Genomic DNA, 16,495 nt, shown 5'->3' with positions numbered 1-16,495 from the left:
AACAAGGGCAGGAAGAAAAACAAATTCCATTGTATACAATCTCTCTCATGCATATTCATTGTGGATATCCTGAAAACCTGGCCTGTTTGTGGCACTTGAAAATTGGAGTTCGCCATCACAGCATTAGCTCTTTCCTCTTTCAACCCCCCTCCTCCACCAGTCCCCTTTTTAACTCTCTCCAAATGTCAAACAGGCCGATGCAATATCGGCATGTGTTAAAGAGGCACTCATGATTGAGCGCCCGGTCCCTTAACGCACGCCGATCCACTTCTCCGGCGCACCTGATGAAAAATGAAAATGGGCTGCCACGGTAAAAAGGAGGCATTAAGGGAAACCATGCAACTCAATTTTAGAGCATCTGTTTTCCTTTCCTGACCACTGGCACACTTTTTCTTTTTGGGACATTTCTAATTTTTTAGTTCCTCCGATTTAATATCGCCATGATATTAAGTCAGAGGAAGTACAGAAAAGCAGTATTTTCTGCTTTTCTGTACACTTTTTGGGCTCCTCCAAGATTAACGCCTATTCCAGAGCAGGCATTATTTTGGCGAGTAAAAATATGCACCTCAGGCGCACTTTTTTGCATGGGGGGGGAGGAATAGTTAATAGCCTCATCAATATGCATTTGCATGTAATGAGCGCTAATTACCTACACCCGCGATTGAACACACGTTTTGGACACACTGACCCAAGTTTTGCAACGGGGTTTATGGACGTGCATTCACTCGCTGGTTAAACAGTGAACTGCATCCAGCACACAATATAGCACTGGCCTGAATTAGAGCAGAAAGAAGAAAAAGGGGTGCCTCAGGCTATCTCCTCCTTTGCAGTCAGTCAAAGTGAAAGAAGTGGTGATCAGTGGGTGGATGGAGTGAAAGGAAAGCAGGTCCGGGTTTCTGTGGGTTAAAAATCTCCTGCAACAGTTAAACTTTCTGGAAGCAGCCAGGAACTGCAACTGCTGCACCAAGCTCTTCTCTCCCCTTGACCTGCTCTTTGTGGAAACCCTTTTTTTTTTTTTTTTTTTTTAACTTTATGTAGAGCTCTGAATAAAAGAGTAGGATAGTGACAAAGAGCAGGGAGTGGGAACTATCAGAGATTAACCTCCTAACTCTAAGGATCTAGCTGGATAAAGAAGTAAAGGTTCCTGCTGCTAGATTCTAGCCCTGGTTCCAATGGCGCTAGAGGTCCAAAGAAATAGGAAGAAATTGCTGGATGAAAACAAAACGAAAAAATTATAAGGTGACAAGATTTTGAAATTATCTGTAATTGTTTTCCCAAACTAACAAAGTGGCTGTTGTAATTTTCATTAGAAACAGAGGGAATCCATATGTCTGCACTAAATCAGCTATCTGGAAAGATATATATCTGGACTTCACACCTTTTTTAAACAGGACTTCCATGATTGCTCATTATAAATATGCATTGAAATGTTTATTCCCTGGATTGGAAGAATGGGACATGTTTGTTCACTCATTCCATGTATTCCAAAGACCATATGAATGAAGCTGTGAATTTCAGTATCGGTGCATTGATTGACATGCTGGAGCCACTTATTGTAATGCACAACAAAAAAACACCAATTAACAGGTCAAGCGCAGGATTTATTTTCGATGACTTCTAGTACTTTTTTGGGAGGGAGGTGAGGGCAGTGTGCTATAAATAATACCTGCAGCAAATTATAACTAGGGATCTTCATTTTCAGTTTATATTTTGCCTGGCAATTTCAATGTTAGAACAAAAACAATCCGTAGAAAAATGACTTAACACACAGGTGAAAAATCAGTAGTAGAGTCATTTTTCACAGATATCTTTTTTGTTCTAACATTGACATTCCCAGGCAAAATATAAACTGAAAATGAAGATCCCTAGTTATAATTTGCTGCAGGTATTATTTATAGCACACTGCCCTCACCTCCCCCCCCCAAAAAGTACTAGAAGTCATTGAAATGAAAATGAAGGTCCCCAATTATAACATATGCTGAAATCTAAATTTATATGGCTTTTTCATTTCTTGGTATACTAATTGGATGTAACGCTATTTAAATACGTTTCTCATAATGGGGTAGATTTTAAAAGCCCTGCGCCAGAGCACCTATTTTGCATAGGCCACCAGCGCGCGTAAGTCCCGGGGCTTGCTAAAATGGGCAGTCTGGGGGCGTGGCCGAGTGCCCCGACACAGCGGCCTGTGATGGGGGGCTGGCCAGCCAGCAGGCGTAACTCCATCGAACAAGGTGGGGGGGGGTGGGATTTAGGTAGGGCCGGGGGGTGGGTTAGATAGGGGAAGGGAGGGAAAGGTGTGGGGGGACAAAAAAAACAGTTCCCTCCGGGGTCGTTGCACGCAGGCAGCTGATTTTGCGCAGCCTTGCGCGCACCGACCCCGGATTTTAAAAGATACGCACGGTTACACGCGTATCTTTTAAAATCTGGCGTACTTTTGTTCTCGATGGTTGCACGAACAAAAGTACGCGCGCGCGCTGTTTTTTAAAATGTACCTCAATGTGTTTGAAATCGCGAACCCTTGAAACAGTCATTATATGCTGAAACTCATATAAATCAGATTTTTCATTTGATTATTTTTAGGATGATTTGACAACATTTAGCATGTTCATGCAATGTTTCAGTGTTTATTTCTAGCAATCAGGCAATCTATGCAGTACAGCATTGCTAAAATAAGGCAATCTCATTTTGTCCTATGTAATGCTGAGCTAGCACTACATCAGTAGCAGTGCAAGTTCCCACTGATGAGGGGTGCTGGTGTAGCCTCTGGTGGAAACAGTCATAGTCCAGGTAGCATCAAAGGTGACAATGTAGCCAAAGGGTTGTTTGAGAAGCCTCCACTGGAAGAGACATCCCATCCACAGAACACATTTAACTTTTTAATTTATTTATTCTGCTCAGAAATTGCCAACACTCTTTTCTCTTTTAAGATTTTCTTTTCTTTTAATTTTTAATTCACGATTTATGTATTTTTTCCTTTTTAAATTATTTTGTTTCTTGTTTTTATATGCACTGTAAACCGCTTTGACCAATACTTTTTTGAAAAAAGGTATATAAATATTTTAAATAAATAAATATTGATGAAGAGGGAGTGCAGCAATAGGCATTGTAATAGAAAGGGTAAGAGAAGCAGGGAAAGTAGAAATCTTTTACTTTAGAAGTTACGTACAGCCATAGCTTAGAGCTTTTAAGAATTCAGTCAGCAACAGTAACGTATCGGCTGAAAATCTAAGTAGTCCTACACAATAAATCACAAGGACATAAAAGATATTTATTCTGTAAAATGTTAATTACAATTTTATGAACTAGTTTACAAATAAGGCATTTATAACTTTGGACCAATTATCAGTTACCTTGCCTACAAAGCAATGAGAAAAACTATGCAAAAAAAAAGTACATATGTCAGTTTAAATGCTCTAAAAAGGTTTCTAGTAAAACCATTTTTGTACAATAAATAAAAAAAAGTTAACATACATTTTCATCTGATTAAGAAAGATGTCAGATCTTTTCCTAAATATAAAGTATAGTTTTCCCTTAACTGTTAAACCATCTTTCAAAAATCTTTGCACAATTAACAGAAATACTAAAGTTGTTCCCTAAATGGTTTTAGAAATGAAATGGGCCTTCATATCCAGTCTTCAAGCTGGCACTAAAAGCAAGCTTCACAGCTGTCATGGCCTCAGAGGATCAGTATGCTAGCACACCAAAGGCCATGTAGACTACTCAGAATAAGCTAATGACAAGGTTTGCACAAGTATATTCTCTACACAGATAAGAACATGTATACAGAAAATACAAAATATCAGCTCACTGTTGTTAAAATGAAAATTACTGCAGCAGCAACAAAAAAGGAAGGGGCATTAATGATCCTGGTACAAACAGGGAGCTGAAATCAAAACAGCTATTACACTTTTTACAAGAGCTCTTCTCAGCCAAGGCCTCTAGTCTCCTGCGATTCCACAGCCATGGTAAGGCCGCAAATTTCTGTCCTTGCTGCAGCACCTGCCAGTCGTGGCCAAATTGCCTCAACAGACCAGGATCCAAAGAAAAACGCATTGGTGGCAATGGGATAGCACATTGTTTCCTTGCTGCATGTAGAGAGATATCTCATGCTTACCATTGATGCATCAATTATGAATTATAATAGCCATGTACAGGCCAAATTCTGACAGGCCCCAAAAAGACAGTCACAGCAAGAGAAAGCCCAGGTAAACGTTAAAATCTTGTCTCTGTGGAAAATGAAGGAGCCTGTCAATACACTGAAGGATACCTTATCAGATGTGCCTGTTTTCAGCTCCTGTGCAAATATAAAGCAGAGAGGCAACAACTTAAGATCCTAAGCAAGTATCAGCAGCCAGGCAAGAAGAGATCAGAAAGACACTCACCCTTGGGGGGGGTGGGGGGGGGAGCCTGAGACGGAGAAAAACACTCTTACACACAGCTTGGCATTCAGACGTGGCAGGGCCCCTTCCGAAGTAATGGGAAGGGAGGAAGAAGTCCTATAATGCAGCAAAAGTCCCTCCACCCACTATGAAATTATGCATGACCTTATGCATATTTATCAGCTGGGAAGTATAAGGCAGGGGGGCAAGGAAGAGAAGGAAGCAACGGATCCCCTGAGGAAGAGCAGCCCTGAAAGGAGGAGGAGAAAGGCTGAAACGGGGGACCCCCTGAAAAAAAGACGGAGAAAGAGGCACAAACCCTGAACGCAAACTTGGGGGAAAACTCAGAGAGCAGGCCCAGAAAGCGACCCTGAATCCTGTTGCAAAGCATCACTGAACGCAAAGGGGGGACAGAAGGAGATCAGCCCTCCCTGCTATCGAGAAGGGAGAAGACTGGGTGTGGCCAAGTTATAGGAGAGAGGAGACCCCGGCTCAGGTACGGTGCGTGACACAGAGTCATAGACAATGAAGGGTGAGAAGAAGCCCACACAACCGGCAAGCACCAGAACAAGAAGCTAGTCTCCTACCTGGACAGCCTGCCCGCTTTGCCAGTACGAAGCCCAGGAAGCAAGCCTCTCCCCTGCCCACATTCTCCAGCTCTCCAGACAGAGCCTGCTTCAGAGGTGAACAGAGATATTGCCTGAAGTCAGGACCCAGGGTGAGTAAGTTAGCCCTAAGTATTAACATATTAAGCAGGCTAAAGTTTATCTCATATTTTGTTACCCATATTGAGCTACTTAAATCTTTCCGGAGACTACGTATTAGTCATTTTTTTGAGGGTAGTGAACGACTGGTTGATGTGAATAGTAATACTAAGTTTGTGAAAAAATCTAGATGGATGCCACCGGATCCGCAAGATCCATTCATTATTGTGTATGAAAAATTGGTACTAAGGGATTTGGCAATTTTGGAACAGTCATGTCCATTTATTCAACATAATATATCTAGGGAGGAGAGATTAGCTTTGCATGCTTTACAAAAAGATGCTAATATTGTAATAAAGGCTGCGGACAAGGGGGGGTAGGACAGTAATAATGAATAAAACATCATATATAGAGGAAGTGGAGCATCAGTTGAATGATGTGGAATTTACCATCCATTGGATAGTGACCCCACGGAGGGCATTCAATTTGAAATTTACATGTTAATACAACAAGCGGTTAGATTGAAGATAATTGATGGTAAATTGGGTGAATATTTGTTTGAAAATCATCCGGTGAGTCCTGTATTTTATGCATTGCCTAAGATACACAAAAGTCTTCAAAATCCACCAGGGAGGGCCATTGTTTCGGGGATTGGCTCGATATTTGAGCCCATATCTAAATACCATGATTATCTTTTGCAGCCTTTTGTGGGTGAGATTGATTCCTACATCAAAAATTCTGCTGACTTTATTAGAATGTTATCTCAAATTGATGGTATTGATGAGGATTGTTGGTTAGTAACAGCTGACATCTCCGCCTTATATACTAATATACCACAGGACTCAGCAATACATATTATAACGGGGATATTGAATAAATTGGACATTTCAGCGTGTCGGAAACAATTATTAGGTCAACTGTCCAATATTATCTTAAAGAAAAGTTTCTTTCAGTTCAATGGGACGTTTTTTCATCAGATAAAAGGCATACCGATGGGGTCTTCTATGGCCCAATCGGTAGCCTGCCTATATGTGGCAGAATTTGAGAAAAAAATTATATATTTGTCTGCCTTTTGTCACGAGATCAAAATTTGGAAGAGATTTATTGACGACATTTTTTGTATATTTGTGGGACCCAAGGGACAGATGAGTTTATTCATTGGATTAATACCCTAGATTCCAATCTGAAATTTCAATTTCATGTTCATCAGAAACATATATCCTTTTTAGATATGTGGGTTTATAAGAGGGGTGAGAAGTTATTCACGATCATCTATAGAAAAGCTATTGATAAAAACACTACACTAGATTACTCAAGTTTTCATCCAACAAGACTGAAGGAAAACATTCCGATTAGTCAATTTTTGAGATTACGTAGACTATGTACCACAGTCTCAGGACTTAACTACTCGCTTTTTGGTACGTGGCTATAGACGGAAGATTATAAGGAGAGCATATAAGTGGGCGTTATATGCTAATTGGGACAACTTGTTGCTGTCAGTACATCGTAACCCTATGACTAGAGTGGTTTGTACAGTACCTTTTTCGTATTTGGCTAATGACATTAGGGCAACTGTATATAAACATTGGTCTATATTGAAAGGTGAGGGGGTATTCCAGCAGTTCCCAGTGGTGGCGTATAGGAGAAATCATTCTCTACGTGATTTATTGACTTCAACGGTAATGCGAGACACACAATGTAATATCACATTTAAAGGTCATTATGCGTGTGGTAAATGTAGTGTATGCTCACACGTTTGTGTGTGTAGATCCATATTTGTTCCATCGTTGGGAAAATAATATATTTTGCAGGGTGATTTTGATTGTGATATGGATCAAGTTATATATTTGATCATATGCTCATGTGGCCTATTTTATATAGGTCAGACAAAAAGATCTATTAAGGTAAGGATTAAGGAACATCTAAGTAGCATACGTAGACAGAAAGAGAATGCACCTCTTGTACAACACTGGCGAAAAATGCGACAATTTGAATGAGCCACAGTTTTGTGTCTTAAATAGAGTACAGTTACCCCGTGGAGGTGATGTTTCGTTACAGTTGTTGAGAAAAAAAAAGCAATTTATTTTCCGGTGGGACACTGTTGAACCAAGAGGACTTAACATGGATATTGAATGGAGTGTTTATATTTGAGGTGTTTACACTTGATATGGCTGTTGGAATGTACAATATCGTCTATAATAGGTTTTTTCCTGATGTGACTTGATGTTTAAATAGCTGTTTTGTAAAGTGTAGTGGCAATATTTATATCTAAAGTGGATTGGATTATCTTTGGAGTATAGTGGTTAAGTTATATTTGAGATGATCTATGAAGTGGTGCGGAGCGTCTTTATAATGAAGTAGGTTGTCATTATTTGTAATGTCTTTGACATGGGTGACGCCATTTTTAAATGTCCTTTTGGCGCCATTTTGATGTTGTTTAAATATCCTGACCCTTAAAGGTCTATCGACGTTTTTACGTCGTTTAACTGCCAGTATATATAGGGCGGGTTTGGTGGGGTATGCGCAGCCGCGGCGTTTTTGATTCTACTCTAAACCATATTGACGGGAACTGGGTAAGTTTTGCAATATTTTCGAGATAGTGTATTTGTTTTTTGTATTTCTCAAAGGGGTGGGAGTAGTGGTTATTAGTGTTGGATTTCTTACTAATTCTTAGTGTTTCTGCTATCTTTTCTTTATAGTAATTTTGGAAAGAAAGTGAAATAAGCTTGTGGAGGGTTTTTCCCTTGCTGTGGAATTGCTGATTTAAGGTTGAGAAAAATTGTTGGTAAGTGGGGTTATTGATAAGAAGATACAGAGTAGATGTGCTTGTGAGGGTTGTCTGTAAGTTTGCCTTTTTTTTTAGTTGTTGTGTTGTGAAATATCCCAGGTTAGACGTTGTTGAAAATCGGCGACAGTTGTTGAAGGTTCCTAATCAGGTAAGAAGTATGGTGTGTCTGGGGTTAATATTTGGTTTTGTGACATTTTGTGACTGGAGAGCATATTTATGTGAGAGATAAGAAGCATTATATCAAGAATTTTTTAGAGATAATATTGTGAAGGAAAATTTGAGTTTTATAAATATGAATATTTGGAATAAGTGACCCCTTGAAATACTAGTGGTGGTTTGGAGTGAAGTAATCTGATGCAAAGTACATGTTACATCCCTTGATGAAACCATGTGGTGAAACAGGAGTCTCTTGTCGGGAAGAAGAATCCAATGAGAAGAAGAATTCAATAGAATAAATCCCATAGACAAATTGAAGATAGCGATTCGGAAGGATTACACCACCGTGAAAAAATAAGAAGTAATAAGTAATAAAAGTTTTGGGGGAACGATCAAATAATGTGTTTTAATATTGTTTGTAATTTGTAATATGTGGAATTTGTTGTTTACAATGTCTTTATGAAGAGTATGAGTGGTGAGAGTGAATGATTTATAGGTATGATATATTGTGTATGATGTTATATTAACACAAATGTTTTAATACATTTTTTTATATTGTTAAAATAAAAATTGATAAAATACTATATATACACAGGTTTTGTATTTGATATATTGTCTATATTTTGTTACCACCCATGATACAGAACTTTCTTTAGGGAAAACTGATGATTAGTGGCCAGAATGTTAGCAATAGGAATTGTTGTTATTTTCTATGTCTTGCCAAATCTGATAAATAAAAGTCTATTTCTGAGGAGAATACACATTGTCTTTTCCCTGACTTCAGATTGCAAGTATAGTGGGAGGGCAGCTGGCAGTGTTTTGTAGCAGACAGAAACCTGTACCCCTAAACCTGCTTACATGCACATCATCCCCTCCCCTCGATTCCCTTTCACACCCTTCTTATCTAGAAACAGGGCGACGGCAGCCTTGCAGTGCCTCAGACCGTGTCCTCCTCCTCTTCTGCTGTTGGGCCTATGTCATGCTTTGAACCACGTGATTTAAAGTGCGACTCAGAGCTGGCAGCAAATGAAGGATGTGGTTCAAGGTGCAGCAAGCAAGGCTGCTGTCCTCCTCCTCTTTATAGTAAAGGAGAGTGAGGGAATCATGGGGGTCTAGCAGAAATAAAAGAAAGTGACAAGGGGATCGTGGGAGGCAGCGAACAAAGGAGAGTGGGGAGATCGTGGGAGGCAAGGAACAAAGAAGGGTAAGTGAGGGGGATCATGTGGGAGCACAGAGAGAAAAGGAAGGGGAATGAGCTATGGAGAGTGAGAGGATAATGGGGGGAGTGAACAAGGGACAATTAGGGGACAGAAGAGGGAAGTGAATGAGGGAAAGTGAGGGGATCAGGGTGGAGAGTGAAAAAGTGGATCACTGTAGGTGCAAGAGTGAAGAGATTGGAGGAGATGTAAGATATGAAAGTATTGGAGGGGTACTGGGGTGTGAGGGATCAAAGGGGCTTTGTGTGAATAACAGGGGTTGAAGTGAGATTGCAAGGACTGTGGCTTGCCTCCTTCTCTTTCACCCCAATTCCCAGTCCTCCCTCTTCATTACAATCTTCCTTCTCCCTTATCCCTCCCTCTTCCCTTCATCCCAATCCTCCCTCATTCTCTTCCAGCCCCAATAGTCCCTTGTCTTCTCCCCATTCTTGATCCCTCTTCCCTATCCTCTTCTCATCCTCTCCTCCTTTTCCTTCTGTGCCTCCATCCTCCATCCACCTCTTACCCCTCTACCCCTCTCCCTAACACCCAAATTTTAAAAAGGCCGCATGTGTAAAAATCAGGGGGTTATGCATGTGGCCAGGCCTTGCATGCGCCGTGCGCATTTTAGAACAGGCCCAGCCATGCGTGTAACCCCAGATATGTGCACAAGTGCCGAACCTGCTGAAAGGGGCAGGGCTGGGGCAGGGCAGGAGGCAGGCTGGGACAGCGCCATTAGACGCTGTCCCGGGGAAGTGTGTGCCAGCAGCATGCTGGTGCGCGGAGTTTATTCATGCTCCAGAGCAGTAAGTAAAAGATTTTAAAAATGGAGATAGGTAGGGTTAGTTTAGAGCAGCGATTCTCAACCGGGGTGTCACGGATCCCGGTGTCCCACTGCTCCACTTATGCTTCCCTTCTTCCTAGGGGCAGGGCTGAACAGCAGAGACATGCCGTCGCCGGAGGCGAGGCCGGCAGCTGCTGGAGAGATGTTGCGCGCCACTGGAGGCCAGGTCAGCGGCAGCTGATGAGCGGAGGCCAGGCTTATTGGGCCAAACAATGAGAAGAGGCTCCATGTGAGCTGGTGTGTGTATGAGTGGCAGCTTTGTGTGCCTGATGTAGAATGAATGCATGAGTTAGCAGCTTTGTGTGTGCCTGTGGTAGAATGGGTGCCTGAGTGAGAGCTTGTGTATGTGTGGTACAATGAGTGTGTGGTAGAATGGATGCCTGGGTGCATGAGTAAATATACACACAGGGTAAAGAATTCCAAATATCTCCTGATAAATATACAATTGTATTAAACACAAGGAGTACTACACTTTTTTTAGAATAATGTGCAAAACTTTATTAATTCTATCTAGACAATAAAATTCTCACTACCACATTCAAACACATTCACACACATCTAAAATCATGTTAAAAACATTTCCAGAACATAGTGATTGTGAAAATTGCTTATTAGTTTTTAACAATCAATGTCTCCAAATACAGTACTTTATATATCCTAGATTACAATAACTTCATTTCCATTGCATCATAGTTATTATATTGTATTCGCCATGATCGTTGTTACATTCCAAATTGAATTTGTCCTTTTTTTTTTTTTTTTTCATGGGTGCATGAGTGGCAGCTTTGTGTGTGTGTGTGAGATAGAATGGGTGCGTGAGTGGCAGCTTTGTACGTGTGTGTGAGATAGAATGGGTGCGTGAGTGGCAGCTTTGTATGTGTGTGTGGTAGAATGGCTGCCTGGGTGCATGAATGGCAGTTTTGTTTCTGTGTGATAGAACGGGTGCCTGGGTGCGTGAGTGGCAGCTTTGTGTGTGTGTGTGGTAGAATGGGAGCAAGAGCATTTGTATGTGATTGAGAGCTTGAATATAATTGAGAGAGCATGTGTGTGATTGAGAGAGAGACTGGTCAGAAGCGATGTGTTTTCTGTGAGGGAGAGACAGACTGGTCAGCGAGGTGACTGGTGTCTGTGTGAGAGAGACAGAGACTGGTCAGGGAGGTGACTGGTGTGTGCGTGAGAGATACAGAGACTGGTCAGGGAAGTGACTGGTATGTGTGAGAGGAAGAGATACTAGTTACGGAGGTTACTGGTCTGTGTGAGACAGAGACTGTGTGTGAGTGACTGAGTCCTCACTGTGTGTGAGTGACTGAGTCCGCCTGAGAAAGAGGACTGTGAGGACAGACCTTCGGCAGCCACTGCTGCTTCTGGTGAGTTCTATTGGCCTGCAAGGGAAAGGAGTAGGAGAGTTGCTGGAGAGGGTAAGTAAAGGTGGCTTTTTAAGTTTATTTTTCTTGATTGACTGCCATTTTAACTATTGGGTATTATGTGATGTGTCTGCTGTTTTGAAAAATGTTATTGATATTTGGACAATTTTTAATAATTTTTATGAGTTTTAAATTGCTGGATGTTATTCTGTTCATCAGCTGTTTTCTAACATTTATTAGTATAATTTTACAATTATTTCTGAGTGGGGATCTATAGTAGTTTGGCTTGCTCTGTTTTCCTAATAGGAGGTGTATTAGTATTTGGGGCCTGGTTAAATCTTTGTAGTGTTGCCTTTCCATACATAGGGTTGTTACTGTTTGAGTGTTTTCCATAATACAGGTTTAATTTTGTGCGGGCTAGTTTGTGTGCATTATTGTTAGGTGCTATATTTCTCTTTCCATTTCTCCAGGTTTGCACTGCATCCAGAGTGGCTGTTTTGGTTTTCCATTCCAGTTTGTCTCCATATTTATAATTTGTGGTTTTTCTGTACTTGGTGAAGGTCAGTTCTGGCTGTGTGACCGAGGTGAGGTATTTTACTAGCATGTAGGCATTTGTATCAGTCTTATTTGTTGGGTTTTCTCAATAGGACATCCATTACTGGTAAATTACTGTCTTTTCATAAGGAGGGGTATTGTGCCTGCCAGTAAAGAGAGTTTGTTTTGCTTTTACTGAAATGTCATCAGAACCAGAATATCTTTTTTTGTATGGTGAGTTGTACGGGTAATGCCCTAAGTTATCGTTTAGCGGTGTTTGGGTGGATTCTTGGGTACTGTGGCAGATGACCACACCCACAGGGAGGAGCCCTGTGAGGAGCCACAGTCCTGGGCTAGACTCAGGATGCACAGAGTTAGATCTTTTATTGTACAGCTGATGTATACCACCAAAGGTGGCAGTAGAGGTGATCCAGAGGTGGCTGTCCTGGGACCCTCGGCAGAGGGAACCCGTCTCACCAAGCTGGTATAGGGAGATTCCGGTGTAGGTTTCCCAGCACGGCAATGCTGTAGATGAGACAGACTGAGAATTAGATTACTCACTAGATGGTAGCTGTAAGGTTGGCGATTCCACCAGGCTGAAGTTGAAGGTTACAGGCACCAAGGCAGGGAGAGCAGGCCCTCAAGGAACGAGTACCTGATCCCAGTAAGGCACCTGAAATAAAGCAGAGGGCCCCCGAGGAGCGGGTACCCAGGTTAGAGAATACCCCGAAGGGCAGAGAGAGAGCTTCCAGCGGCAGCACGGAAGCAGCAGAGTAGCTTAAACCGGACGAGTATAATCCTTGCTAACTCAATGAGCTAGCAAACAAGTACAGACTAAATCCCCGGATGGCGTGACGTCACTTGAGGGGGACGCCCCCGAGGTTCGTGCCATAGCTGGAATAAAGACGTGGGGCGCACGCGCACCCTAGGAGGCCTTTGGGAGAAACATGGCGGGAGGCAACTCCATAGCCGTTCCGGGGACACCGGAGAGCGCGGCTTGCAGACGCGGCGGTAGCCATCTTCCCAAGGCTAGCGGGGACAGCAGAGAAAAAGGTGAGGCACAAGGGTCGAAGCCGTCTGAGACTGACGGATGCAACACCCTAGTTCTGCTCTGCACCCATTGTTGGGGATCGAGGATGCAGTATATATTTACATTTTGCCCTATGACGGTCACATATTCAGTGTATCTCGCATGTGAGAACCATTTGTCAGGTGTGTCCCTGCCGAAAAGAGGTTGTGAATCACTGGTTTAGAGGTCAGGAAGGATAGGGGAAGAGGGAGGAAGGATAGGGTGAGGGGTAAGGAAGTTCCCTCTGCTCCTTTATTGGAGCGGACTGTGAGTGAACTGGGGAAGCCCTACTCTCATCGCCACGCCCCCGCCCCATGCGTAGAACAGGACACCCACCGGCACATGCACACGCGGACATGAAAATCTATTTAAAAAAACCCAACTATTCAAATTGCAAATATATGCAAATTTATACAAAAGTTTCACACAAGTGCCAAAGTTTTGAGAAGTCTGCCACTGAATTTACCAACTCTTGCTGGAGAATCTTGAAAATTCTGCCACAGGAAACCCCTGTGAAGTACCATTAGAAGTAAACTGGAGTGCAACTATATTGAACTTTTTGATAAGTGTAGTATAGACTTTGGCAAGAAGATTTTCAAAACTAGTCAGTCTGTCAGGGTGGGAAAACATTTAAAAAAAAGAAAAACTTAGGCATTCAAGAGCCAAGGAAAATCAGATATTTTGCTTTTTTTTTTTTTTTTTTTAATTTGCACACTCAAATTTTTGATGAGGTTATACTTATTTTGCTGATTTGTTTTTTTGAAGGGAAACTTTGCTTTAAGGGGTTTATCTTCTTCTCTTTTTGGGGGTTTTTTTTTTTTTGCTCCTCTATACCTCCCTGCTTCCAACCATTTCCACTTCCTGTTGCGCTTCCCAGCCGCATTGACTCCGCGACCGGGCCTGCTTACCTGGAACGACCGTCCACCAGCTCCTCCCTGAATCCCTGCACAGCTCGACCGCGGCCTCCACGGGTGTCCCCAGTCACATCGTGGCCTTTGGCGTCACAGCTCTCCTCACGCCAGGGCTCGGCGTCCTCTGTGTCGGCCTTGCCCCCTAGCGTGCGCGCAGAGTTCCCTTCAAGTTAAAGGGCTAAGCGCGGGAAAACCTCGGGCAGCGCCTGAGTCTGACGTCTCTTGAGTGGGGTATTTATACAGCAGCTCAGCCCCTAGCTCATTGTCTTGGCAATCGGGTCGTACCTTCCGGTGTTCTCTAGTTTGCCTGTTCCAATGTCTCCTGCCCCAGTTTCTCTCCTGGTAGTACCTTTCGGACTGATCTCACGGTACTGACTGCTGCCTGGAACTGACCACTGCCTGTCCACTGACCACGTCTGACCGCTGCCTGGAACTTGACTTTTCCTGACCTGACTACGCCGGGACTGACTATAAGTACTGACCCCTGTTTCGGCTGACCATTCTGAACTTTGACTCTGGCCTTCATCCTCGCAATACACTCGGACAAACTATTCTGGCCTCCTGTGACCTCTGGACATTCTTGCTTGAACGTCGACTGCGCACCCCTGTTCGTGGTGGGCACACCCTTGAACTTTCTCTCTAGGGGACCCTGCGAGGCCCACCTAAGCCCAGGCGGCCCGGGTACCCAAGAGCTCAACCTGCGGAAACCCCGGGTTGCTATTGGCGAAGCTCCAGCTAGCCTCTCTGTCTCCTCCTGTGCTCCGCCTCCTGGTGGCAGGCGCTCTCTGGGTCCGACCAGAGGGCCGTACCAATCCTGCACCAGGCCAAGGGTCCACTTCCAGCGCAACAGGTTGCCAAGGCTATGGACTCAGCGGAGTCTCCCGCCTTGCAGGCCATCCCTGGCCTAGCTGCTCATGTCCGAGAACAACAGCGAACCCTGGAAGCATTATCAGCTATGGAGAGACTACGGTCTCAATTAGAGGACTCTCTCATGGCTAATCCAGGGGGCGTGGCTCAACCCCAGCCCTCGCGGGCATCGTTGGCCCTTCCAGCTCCACCCCATTTCAATGGGGATCCATGCCTCTGCCGAGGCTTCATCAACCAATACTTCATGCAATTCACACTGCAGCCTTCACTGTTTTCTAACAATATTACAAAGATTACTTTCATCCTCTCTCGCCTTGAGGGGAAAGCCCTGGCATGGGCCTCCCCACTTTGGGAGCATTCTGATCCCATCCTCTGCAAGTTATCCCAGTTCATTTCCGTTTTTAAGCGGACCTTTGAGGATCCCGGCCAACAGGCGGTTGCAGGCCACCATCTTCTCCACCTCCGTCAAGGCTCACGCTCACTCACAGAATTCACGGTGGAGTTCACGATTTTGACCACAGAACTGGGATGGCAAGAGGACTGCCTACGAGCACTATATCTAGAAAGCCTGTCTCCATCCCTTAAAGACGAACTAGCTGCTCGGGAGATTCCCATATCTCTAGAGGACCTGATTTCCCTCGCTGGCAAAATAGACCATCGTCTCCGTTAATGGCACCAAGAGGTAAAGGTTCCCCAGCCTCCAGGCTTATGCCCTGCATGTGCAGCTAGCCCCCAGTTAAAGGCCTTACCAGTACCTCCTCCATCAACTGAGGAACCCATGCAAATAAACCGTGGGCGCTTGTCCCCTGAGGAGCGCCTCCGACGTAAGAAGCAAGGTCTTTTCTTGTGCTGTGGTGGTTCCGGACACCTCCTGCAATCCTGTCCCATACGTCCGGGAAACTGCAAAGCCTGAGCCCGGCAGGGATCCCGAGCTTGGGCGCTACTGTTTCTGGCCCCCAATTATTGCTTCCAGTATCCCTCCATAGGGAGTCTCGCTCCTTTGCCACTACCGCTCTTGTAGACACTGGGGCGAGTGGCAGCTTTAGTTTGGACGACATCGTCAGACTTCTCAATATTCCACTCCAACCTCTAGAGGTACCTCTCCGAATCGCATCAATCCAAGGAGAGCACCTTCCTGGACGCATTACTCACCGCACTGTGGCTTTCCGCCTCACCGTCGGAACCCTCCATGAAGAGGAGATTTCCCTGTTCGTCTTGAAGCATTCCACGCATCCAGTAATCCTATTTGACTGGCAATCCCTGCAGTTGATGCAGTGGGGCCCCCAATGCCAGGACCATTGTCTGCAACAGATATCCCCAGCAGTTACCGCTTTGAGGTCTACAACCCTCGCTGGGTTACCTGCATCGTATTCTGACTTCAAGGATGTGTTCTCCAAACCAAATGCTGATATCCTACCTCCACTCCGAAAGTTCAACTGTCCCATTGAGCTTCTACCAGGTACCACGCCCCCCAAGAGCAGAACCTACCCTCTCTCGCTCCCAGAAACCCAAGCAATGTCTGAGTACATTAAAGAAAATCTGGATGAAGGGTTCATAAGACCCTCCGACTCCTCGGCAGAAGCTGGATTCTTCTTCATGAAGAAGAAAGATGGCAGTTTACGTCCATGCATAGACTATCGTGGGCTCAATGCCATAACTCGCAAAAATAGATACCCCCCTACT

General features: G+C 43.9%; 1 protein-coding gene across 3 annotated transcripts in view; it reads right to left on the bottom strand.

Annotated features, from left to right (window-relative positions):
- The window catches only part of CNTLN (centlein), a 1,032,335-nt gene that overhangs the window by 883,271 nt on the left and 132,569 nt on the right, over window positions 1–16,495 (bottom strand). The window lies entirely within an intron of this gene.

This window comes from Rhinatrema bivittatum, chromosome 1 (genome assembly GCF_901001135.1).
Source record: "Rhinatrema bivittatum chromosome 1, aRhiBiv1.1, whole genome shotgun sequence".
Lineage (NCBI taxonomy): Eukaryota > Metazoa > Chordata > Amphibia > Gymnophiona > Rhinatrematidae > Rhinatrema > Rhinatrema bivittatum.
The sequence above is the reverse complement of the archived record's forward strand: the minus strand, read 5'-3'. Positions and strand labels throughout refer to the sequence as shown.